Raw genomic sequence first — 10,481 nt, forward strand, 5'->3', positions numbered from 1 at the left:
TCTTTTTATGGAAGGTATGGTTTATGTATTGCTTTGAATTGTGGCTCAAGAAGTGTGAAATGCTGTTGAATGTAACAACTTCATTTAATGAATATGGTAAAGGGTGATGATATTGATAAAAGTAACTTATCAAATTAGTGACTAATCCAGGAGACTTATAATTAAAAAGTTCATTAAGAAGAGAGGCAAATCAAATTTAAAGTACTACTTTATGATTTTATGTATTTTTCTTTAAAAGGGGGAATTCTAAACCATTTTTGTGCTGATTAACTTTGGCAGAAGAGTGGAAGGAAAACCTATTTATTGCTAGGCAGGTTCAGTGGCCTGTAGCACTTTCAGCAGAGGTTTTAGCAGCCTCAGCCCTACAGAAGGCACAGCTGAAGGTCATGAAAGGACTGTATGACTCCTCAAGAGCTATGATCATGCCCCACACCTACTTGCATGTGAAGCAGTCTGTATATTAGAACCTATGTAATGCTCCATCTGAAGTTCATTACTCACCGCTACCGCAGAGCAGCTGAAGGATATGGGGGAGGAGGCAGAGGATGGATGCAGGTAACAGGAGGAAGCTCCACAGCATTGCCATGATCCTATTTCACAGCCAGGGCATAGTCAGGATGGTATGGACAGTCACAGGATTGACTTTGCTCCCTTGAAGGGTTTGTAATCTACATAAATAAATAGAAACATAAAAGCTACACTTGTCAAGCGTCATCTTCCAGTATGCTGTGCTGGGCCCTGACGAGCATTTCTTTCAGGCAATTAAGATGAAAGATGATGCTTTCAGTTTCAGATGCATCTATTCCAATTCATGCAAGAATAAAAATATATTTGAAACCGATAACAGTGAAGAAAAGAAAAATGTGATCTGTTGTTTCCTATGAGCAGATAGATACTGATAGGATAATCAAAGCTGTGGCCAAGTGAAATTCTTTCTTTTTGTTTAATAACCTGTAATTAATGCTGCTGTTTGCAAAACATACGTGCTTTTCCAGACTCCAGTTCTCTTTCAAAATCACAGTCAGATTAATATTTGTTGCTCCTGATTATCAAAAGTATCGGGAAACAGAACACAGCTGCATTTAAGGACAAAACCAAAAGTATCTTTAATGTAGAACCCTTTTGCATTTGCAGATGTGAAGGGGAACAAACTAATGGAGCTCTGTGGGTTAATAATTTCATCACTTATCCTATGAGCTTTTTAATCATGCGTTTTGTAGTCTATGAAGATTTTCCAACTTTTCCACCTGCTATCTGCGATCCTGGAATCCTGTACCCTCTATTCAAAGGCTTTGCCTTTGAATTTATGCTCTAGAAATATGTTACCATTTCTTCCACATCAAAGAAGTCAAACATTTGACAGAAATTCCATTTAATACATCAAATGTGGAAGAGAATTAAAGGATACTTGTAATTGTGAATCCATGAATTAATAGGTTTTCATTTCTGAGACATAATTGAAAGCTGGCAGTTGCAAATGTAACACTGCTAATTAAATATGCTTTTCTTTTATAATTGTTTGGGGAGTAATATAATGGGTTAAAATAAAGTAGTGTGAAACAAGCATGTCTGAAAAAGGTCATCCCATTGTAAAGTCATTTTCCAGATAGAGAAAATAAAATTGTGGTCATAACTGGAAAATTCCTATAAAAGCCTGCAAAAATGATGGAATCAATCAGCATTATAATCTTTACATTTTTATACCATTATCTAAACTATTTTATCCTCTTACTTCCAAAATTCAAATTTAACAAATATTTGGAATGGTGAAAGAATTATTTACATTTTAGTAATGGGAAAAAAAGGGTTCTATCAAAGTATTACTCATCTGTTTTATAGTGCACAACACTGAGCTTCCTGGCAGCAGGTAATTGGCAACCTCTGCAGCTTCTGCAAACCTTAGTGAAAGAGACTTCGACAACTTTACTTTCCTTAAGAAACAACCCAAAAATATGACTTCTTAACTGATGTAAGTTCTCACCAAGACAATTTTCATTGAACTACAAAGCAGTACTTTTATATTATTATTTTTATAAAAGATATTAACATAATCCCTTCAATTATAAAATAAACTCAGTAAAGTCAGGATGCTGTTATTTAACATTATCCATGTAGTGGCATATTCAGAACCCTTTTTCTCTGTTGTAACAGTGAAGAATGCATTTCACTATAAATGACAAAATCTTACAAAAGAGCTTCTAATTATCAATGAAAATTTCCCAAATAAGAATAGAAAGCATTTCTTTACCATGAGGGTGTTCAAACACTGGGACAGGCTTTGTGGAGAGGTGGTCGATGCCCCAAGCCTGTCAGTGTTTAAGAGGTATTTGGACAGTGCCAGTAATAACATGCTTTAACTCGGTCAGCCCTGAAGTGGTCCGGCAGTTGGATTAGGTGATCATCGTAGGTCCCTTCCAACTGAAATTATCTACTCTGTTCTATTGTATTCTACTCTAATATATACTAGCAAGTAGGCAAGTACATTTTGATTTTCTGGGGGTTTTTCCTCTGATTCTCCTCTTACCATTTTTCATATTTTGAGGTAAAAAATACTTCAGTGTTATTTTTAAGTATATCATATTTACAAATCCAAAGTCCATTGAAAAGCAATAGGAAGACTTCAGTTAACATCAGAGGGCTTTGGGTTACAAACAACATAAATGTCAGCGGATTAGCAGAAAAAGGAACCCTAGAATATTACATTCCAGAAACACAGTTCCCTCCCTGAGCCATCCCACCATAGCTAGAGATCAACAGAGGCACAGGAATACAGGACTGATGCAGATAAAAAGTTATGTCTATATCTTATGTTTTTTTACTATACACCAAAGTAAACTAAATGAAATTAGAATAAGGCAACAGCTTAGGCAAGCAAATCTAATTTTAGAAAAAGCTTCATGTTTTCACAACTTTTTTTTTTCTAGAATCACTAGTATGTTAAAGCAAAGTGTGATCTTTAGACTTTAGACTCAACAACAAACCACAACCAGAAGTGGGAACTCAGCCTCGAGGCTTCTGACTAAATGAAAGTGTTTGGGTTTCCTGGCAGAAGATAATTTTTGATGAAGAAATAAATTCATGTTAATGAAAAAAAAAAAAAAAAAAGAAAAACCATTTATGATGTGGAGAGGTCTCTCTGTGGAGCTATTTAATTAAGAATGATCTAATTGTTTTTGTAAGTAATTCTCACAGTATTGGCTTACCTCAGGTAATATCTCTGCTAAAAAAAGGTGGTAAACAAGTTTATATCCTTAATTTGAACAAATTTCATTTTCAGTGTGATAGGCAGCCAGGTAACCATTCGGCTCTTACTAGATCAATACAATCTGTATAGATACAGCCTTAAACCAAATGGACAATACATCTCTGAAATCTCAATAAACCAGTTGCTCTTGATAAACAGTACGATATGATAAACAGTGGGTCAATGAAATATAATATTTTCAGTAACAGCATTAGTGGAGTTTCACTGGAGAGAAGAGAAAAGAACAAGAAGGTGTTTGGAGAGGAACTAGGCCATCAAAGCCTGACAGCATATTATAAAGGAAGAGAGCAAGAGAAATTCACATCTAATACATGTCAACACACTGGTTTTCTTTGGCTTTGTTTGCTGAAGTGTAGAGGACTGGATTTCTAGGACAAAGGAAGTATTCAATTTTGGTAACAGACCTCTGCATGACCAGATTGACCAAACAAATCTCAGATGCAAGGATTTAGTAACCAGATGGGGCCATGTGCATCTAAAGACACAGCAGCAGAGGCAAAGCATCTGTGAATCGCAGTTTTACAACCACACTGCCCAGGTACTGGTGCTTGATCAGAAAGTCTAGCTTTACATATTCTAAACAGAATCATGTCCAGAAGTGTCATAAAGGTTCTTAGAGGCCAGCCACATGCATTAACATAAATATATTAGATCACCTATGTGAGTGCAAGCACAGAAATAGTGAGTTTGACTTCTGACGTTTAAAGGACTAAAAACTCCGGACTTTCTTCAGCAGCTTGTGAGTCCATTCATAATGCTACAGGTTGTAAAAACATAAGGATATTTTTTTAAAATCTTTAATTAGTAACAAAGCAATTAGTAGCATTTTAACATTCTGATTATCTGAGGTCAAAGCTAGTTAATATTAACTCCAGAAATTGTGTATCAGACATCTACTTTCCAGCTTGGGAAACTGGAGTAGGCACAGAGCTGTTTATTTAGTAGAAGCAAAACAGATGAAAAATTAAGGAAAAATTAAGGAAACAGAAAAAAAAGGCACAAAACTAAGCCATAATACTAGCACTATGTAGCACTGCAGTGAAAACAAGACAGCCTTTGGGTAGCCCAGTTTAGGTTAGGAAAGTGCTAAACAGGGATGAGTCTGTAAGGCTGCTGGAGAAGGACCATTTCTGTTGAAACTTGACTAACTAATCAAATATCAGGACATTTATAAGAGGACATTTATAAGAGGACATTTAATCTCATCCTGAGTAACAGCGTTGACTCTTCTACTTTCACTTTTAACATTAAGTAATTGGTCAGTATGAGGTCGGATTTATTTCCTTCTGAGAATTACTTAGCCTTTAGGATGAAGCACAAATAGGTTCTTATCTCTTCAGGTCCTAGTGTACTTGAGCTGTACTAAGGAGTAAAAAATGCCAGTGAATTTCCATGTTTCCATTCTGGATGGCTTCTAGCCCTTTGATTTATTTTTCAAGAGGATCAGTCTTTCCTACTATTTTTTTCTTAGTTTTCATAGCTAATTATCCACTCTCTTCTGAGGTCCTCAAGATCTTCCATGATGTCTGATTAAAGCTGACTGGCAGAAGAACTAACTAGGAAAGTATGTTAATGTTTCCTCATAGTTAGAAAACATTTAGATTGCTCTATCCTGCTACCATAGATGACCAAGAGTTTGGAATTAATTAAATAAATGGAAGGATTAAAGGGTTGGAATGACAAATGTAAGCTTTGAGGAAATACTGTAAATAAATCACAGGCTGGCTAAACAGAAATTAAGTGGAAAAAGTGATTATGTTCTACATAAGCATAAATACCAAAGACAAAAAAGAGGAAAAGGAACTGTTTAGGGCAAAGCCCAAGGAGACAAAATTAGTACTAACCAGGCTAGATTGGGCAATGGAAAATATCAGGAGAATGTACTAAATGTGAGAGGTGGGTGTTCGTGAAGTGTTCAGGTAAGGGCACAGGTGCAACCCTGAACAGGATAGCCAAACCTGACAGCCTGGTTCAACCACATAATTTTATTCATCGGGATTTAAACTTATTTATTTATTTATTTATTTATAAATTTTTTACATTTTAAGAGGGTTTGGGTTTTTTTTCATTTTTCTTTGTTTTGCCTTTATATGATTATTTTTATCTTAAAGGACAGAAAAGAAGCAAATTATTGCAGGCAAGATTAGCATGAGTAGATTTTTTTCATACGAGAACAGAAAGCTAACATTCATAGAAAGACAGCGTGGTTCATGGTGATAACACAGGCCACTGGGTCTTTTGGAAAGATACTAACAAGCTATGAAAGGCAAGAGAATAAATTCCAATGTGTGAAAAAAGAAAAGATTTTTACTTAATGTTTCCCATTTTCTAATAGTAAACACTATCAGTTTTTTAAAGATTTACATCCTAAATAGTAATAGCTACATCCTAAGTGTGAAATACAGTGTGCAGAAACATAGACCTCAATTAGGAATATAGAAATCACCAATATTTATACTACATTTTTAGATTGATTACAGAACTTGTATTTTTCTCTAGGAGTATCAATTTAAAATTGGCTATTTATGGTTTATTAAGCGTCCTATGGGTAATATTTTTCCTTTGCAGATGTACTTTTCAGATGTATTGATTGATCAGCATGAATGAAATTATGTTTTTTTATTTTTACTGCACTATTAAGTTCTGACTTAATCGGGGACTGTACATCCCATGATAACATCATACTTCATACAGATAAATGTTCAATAATTACTTTTGAAAATTCCATACCTGAATGAAAAAAAAAAAATAATTTGGAACTTGTGGCTGCATGGAATTGCTGCCTTTTCCATGACACCTTCAGAGTTAGAAGGCCAGAAAAAGTAACTGGTTTAAAACCTCAAGTTTCCATGTTTCACTTTAAAAATATTTTTCTTCATAATTAGAATGTGGAAACAGCATATTCCAGCTACCCCAGAACCTTCAGTAAATGCCACAGGCAGAGGAGCACGTATCACAGGCAATATATGGTATTAAAAAACAATAGGTCAAAGTGACTCAAAGGTTTGTAAGAGTACAGAGCACAGCATCCTTTCTTTGCCAGAATCTACTCTTTGACAAAATTCAGTGTGATCGGGTATTTTTCATAAGCTGTGAACAGCAAGTAACATTTAATGTTTTGCTTAAGTTGTCTGTCCTCACATTTGCTGAGGTATATTGACAACTGGAGATAAATTGCTGACGCCTTAATTAGCTATGTAGCAATTAGCTATGTTCAGAGTTACCTGTGGATGGAAGGATGGAATGCATCAATATCCATGAGTTGTTAATATCTCTGTATTATGTATGTTACCTTTCTGGGGAATATATAAACTGTAGCTGAATACAAAAAGAGAAAAGTGTTTCTAAATGACCCAACATTAAAAGAAAAAAAAAGAAAAAAAAAAAGCCTAACCCCCCCCCTAAAACGACAACAAAAAACCTAACAGTACCAGGTTATGGGACAATCTTCTTTTTACAAATTCAGATAGAAAAAAGTTAAAGTTAAGAAAGAACTAATGACCCAAAACATAGTTGTCATGCTATTGCTTCCTCACCTTGAGCAAACAGCAAAGTCTGCACTTCCTATCAACAGTGCCTACAACGGGACACAGCAGTGGTGTTGAGGTCTTTGGAGGTCCAAGCAGTGACAAGCTTCTTTTGTGCATGGCACAACCCTCTTGTTTACAAACTGTCACACTGTCATGCTGCTGACTCAGGTTTTCAGGTTAAGCACAGCAGTTTTAAACATGCTAATAGGGAAAAATAGGAGAAATATTAAAAATGTTAAAAATCTGTTAAAGAATTGTTTTCCTTAGAATTAGTGGCTTTCTGATTCAAAAGGAAAATTAGTTACAGCTTGGAACATGGAATATAACCACGCATGGTCCCATTACAGACCCCCGAGGAACCACATGCCCTTATGATGTACCTAAAGGGAATCTCCAAGGAAGCTGGAGAGGGACTTTTTACAAGGGCGTGTAGTGATAGGATAAGGGGGAATGGCTTTAAATTGAAAGAGGGCAGATTTAGATTAGATATATGGGGAGAAATTCTTTCCTGTGAGGGTGGTGAGGCACTGAAACAGGTTGCCCATCAAACCAGGGCTTCCCCATCCCTGGCAGTGCTCAAGGCCAGGCTGGATGGGGCTTGGAGCAACCTGGTCTGGTGGAAGGTGTCCCTGCCCAGCGCAGGGGGCTTGGAACTACATGATCTTTAAGGTTCCTTCCAACCCAAACCATTCTTTGATTCTGTGATCTAGAACTGCTAGTTGAATCAGGGAAATTGAACCATTGCTTTAAAATAATAAAATATTGATTGCCCCTCCAAATCTAAAAATGTTCTTCTTTTAAATGAAACCTATATAGTTTTTTTGGATGATCAGAGAAATGGTACAGTTTAAGAGCTACTGTAGCCTTTTTTAGAATTCAGTTCATTCTGCTATTAACTTTTCTGTCTCCCGAAGTGGTAACCTAATTCTGCTAAGAGTTGATGTTTATCTTCTGTAAAATTATTTCTGATCAGGAAAAGTTCTTTAAAAAAAATGGGAGGAGATAACAAAATATTTAACAACAGCCTCAGTGGAGCCTCTGTTCCCATGAAGGTTCTTTAAAGTCCAGAAGAATACGCAACTACTGAGATATCACCTTCAAACTGCCTGTCCTGTGGTGCAGATTCCTTGTGACTTTCTTTGGCAATCATTTCTAGATTCCTGATGTGTTAACATAGGTCTTCCAGGAGGACATAATCCAAAATGACTACTCACTGTCTACCTGAAACCTGTGCACCAGGAGATTCTGAAAGATTAGCCATGAGCTCAGCCTATCTTATATTATACCTCAGCAGAATGCCCATTTCTCCATCAGCATCACAGGACCAAGGAAAAGACACAAAATCTCCAAACCAGTCTTACCAGAAAAATTGAAAGAAAGCTCATTTTCAAAAGTGGTCAAGTAAAACAAAAACCTTATCTTCATTATAATTTATAGCAATAAAGCAGTGAAATAATTTAAACACTTCTACTATTTTACGGTCCCCATTCTAGAGAGCTCAATCATATCTATTTATCAAAACATCTTTCAATATGTGCCCACATTGCCTCTATTCCTAATTCTGAGAAGTCAAATTGCAATACATTGTATGGGAACCCACTGAGCTAAAGAGCACATGGGGTGGGATAAAGATACTTTGCTATCCAAGAAAAATTGTAGTTTTCCAATTCCAGCCCAAACTGTTTGCAGCCAGTGTTGCTTTACAGGTTTTCCTGCCGTGCAGCAGGACTCTTGTATGAGCTGAGGTTTCCTGTCACAACTGAAAACAGATTACGCATTACAACATCAGCATCTTGGTTGATAATTAATCTTTGCAATGAGCATCGGTTTTGCCTGTATCAGCAAATTAGAGAAAGATCTGATCTAAGAAAAGGATGGAGACTGGACTTAGTTTTGGGTTGGCTGGGTTTTTTCCCACTGACAAAGGCACACTATTTTCACCCAGACATTAGAATTATCACCTTTAAACACAGCAGAAGACTCATCTTGACAGATGCAGCAACACTGTAAATTGAGACATTTATTGGGAAGATTTATATAAAACAAGATGATGGACAAAATTGAGAAATAATGTTCAGGTATTGGAGCCTATTTTAGTCTTGGAGATGGATGATACATGTCCAGAATTATTATTCTTTGTTGAAGGGCTGAGAGAGAGAGAAATTGTGCAAGTACCAAAGCTGTAGATAAGGAAACAGGGAAAACAGCCGACCCAGAATAATCACTGCTTACCTGCCAGAAGACAAAACGGTACATTCCTTGGCCCAATACATCATGCTGCCTTCCCCAGGATTTGTAGCAAAAGCTTTAGGATACTGTTCTCCTGCGATATGTTCTGTTTAAATAAATAAATAAATAAAATTATATGGGGCCAAAAGCCTGGCAAAGAAAAAAAAAATTGCCCAACAAAACAGAAGAGGCTGTTAAGAGTAAGTGGATACACTAATAGGATAGGAGGGAAGTGTGTGGTATTTAATTGAAGAGTAACAGACCATAAAGAAATATTTTGGTGAGAGGAATGCGAGGGCAGTAACTAAACAGCACACTCAATACAGCATATGTTGTGGGGGGAAAAGTTAAAGAAAGCAAATTTCTTCTTCAGGAAATGCAGGTATCAGCCCATGGTGCTGCAAAACAAAATGGATTAGAAACAACTGGGCTAATGAGGAGAAGACAAGAGAATCTACACATATTTTTACGCTAATAACTTTATATGAGTTACTGAGCAAGGGAAGCAAACAAAAATCTTCAGGTAAATTCTAAAAAACAGTATGCCTACAGAGCAGCTGGGAAGCCAGCTACAGTCTGGTTAGCACAGGCACCAGCGGGCCAACATTAGGGTGGTCCTGGCTTTGCCAGGGGGAGCACAGGAAAGCAGACTGTTGTGGGGGCCTTAATACAGAGCTGTTTGCTCATTCCCCCTCCCCACCCCCAGCAGGATGGGGACTAGAATCAAAGCAAAAAAGGTAAAGCTCAAAGGTTGAGATAAGAACAATTTAATAATTGAAATAAAATATAATAATAATAACAATAACAATAACAATAATAATAATGAAGAAGAAAGAAGGAGAGAGGAATAAAAGCCAAATGGAAGGGAAATACAAACCAAGTGATCCACAAATCAACTGCTCACCACCCCCTGACTGATGCCCAGCCAGTCCCCGAGCAGGGATCAGCTGGCCCTGGCCAACTCCCCCTGGTTTATATACTCAGCATGATGCTCTGTGGTATGGAATGTCCCTCTGGCTGGTTTGGGTCAGCTGTTCCGACTATGTCCCCTCCCAATTTCTTGTGCCCCTCCAGGCTTCTCACTGGCAGGGCCTGAGAAACTGAAAAGTCCTTGACTTAGTATAAACATTACCCAGCAACAAGTAAAAACATCAGTGTGTTATCAACATTACTCTCACACCAAATCCAAAACACAGCACTGCACCAGCTACTACGAAGAAAATTATCCCAGCTAAAACCAGGACAAGTTCTCAAGCTCTCTAGCCCTAAAGATGCTTACAGGCATCATATCTCCCCTTCCTAATATAGACTTATAATGGCAAGTTCCAGCATTGGGTAGAAAGGAATGTGTGCATGAGTAGAAAAAGTTTTATATCTGTATTTTCCTGACAGACATTAAACAAGCATTTAATGTTCTTCTGGGAAGCAAGAGAAATTCATACATTTATTTTATAAAA

General features: G+C 36.9%; 1 long non-coding RNA gene across 1 annotated transcript; it reads right to left on the minus strand.

Annotated features, from left to right (window-relative positions):
* Nucleotides 1-503: 503 nt before the first annotated feature.
* Nucleotides 504-9,126, minus strand: LOC121095932. The gene is made up of 3 exons (XR_005830262.1): nucleotides 9,028-9,126; nucleotides 6,802-6,996; nucleotides 504-668 (listed from the first exon to the last, which is right to left on the minus strand). It is a non-coding gene; the product is annotated as an uncharacterized LOC121095932 (long non-coding RNA).
* Nucleotides 9,127-10,481: the final 1,355 nt, after the last annotated feature.

Source organism: Falco naumanni, chromosome 11 (assembly GCF_017639655.2).
Source record: "Falco naumanni isolate bFalNau1 chromosome 11, bFalNau1.pat, whole genome shotgun sequence".
Lineage (NCBI taxonomy): Eukaryota > Metazoa > Chordata > Aves > Falconiformes > Falconidae > Falco > Falco naumanni.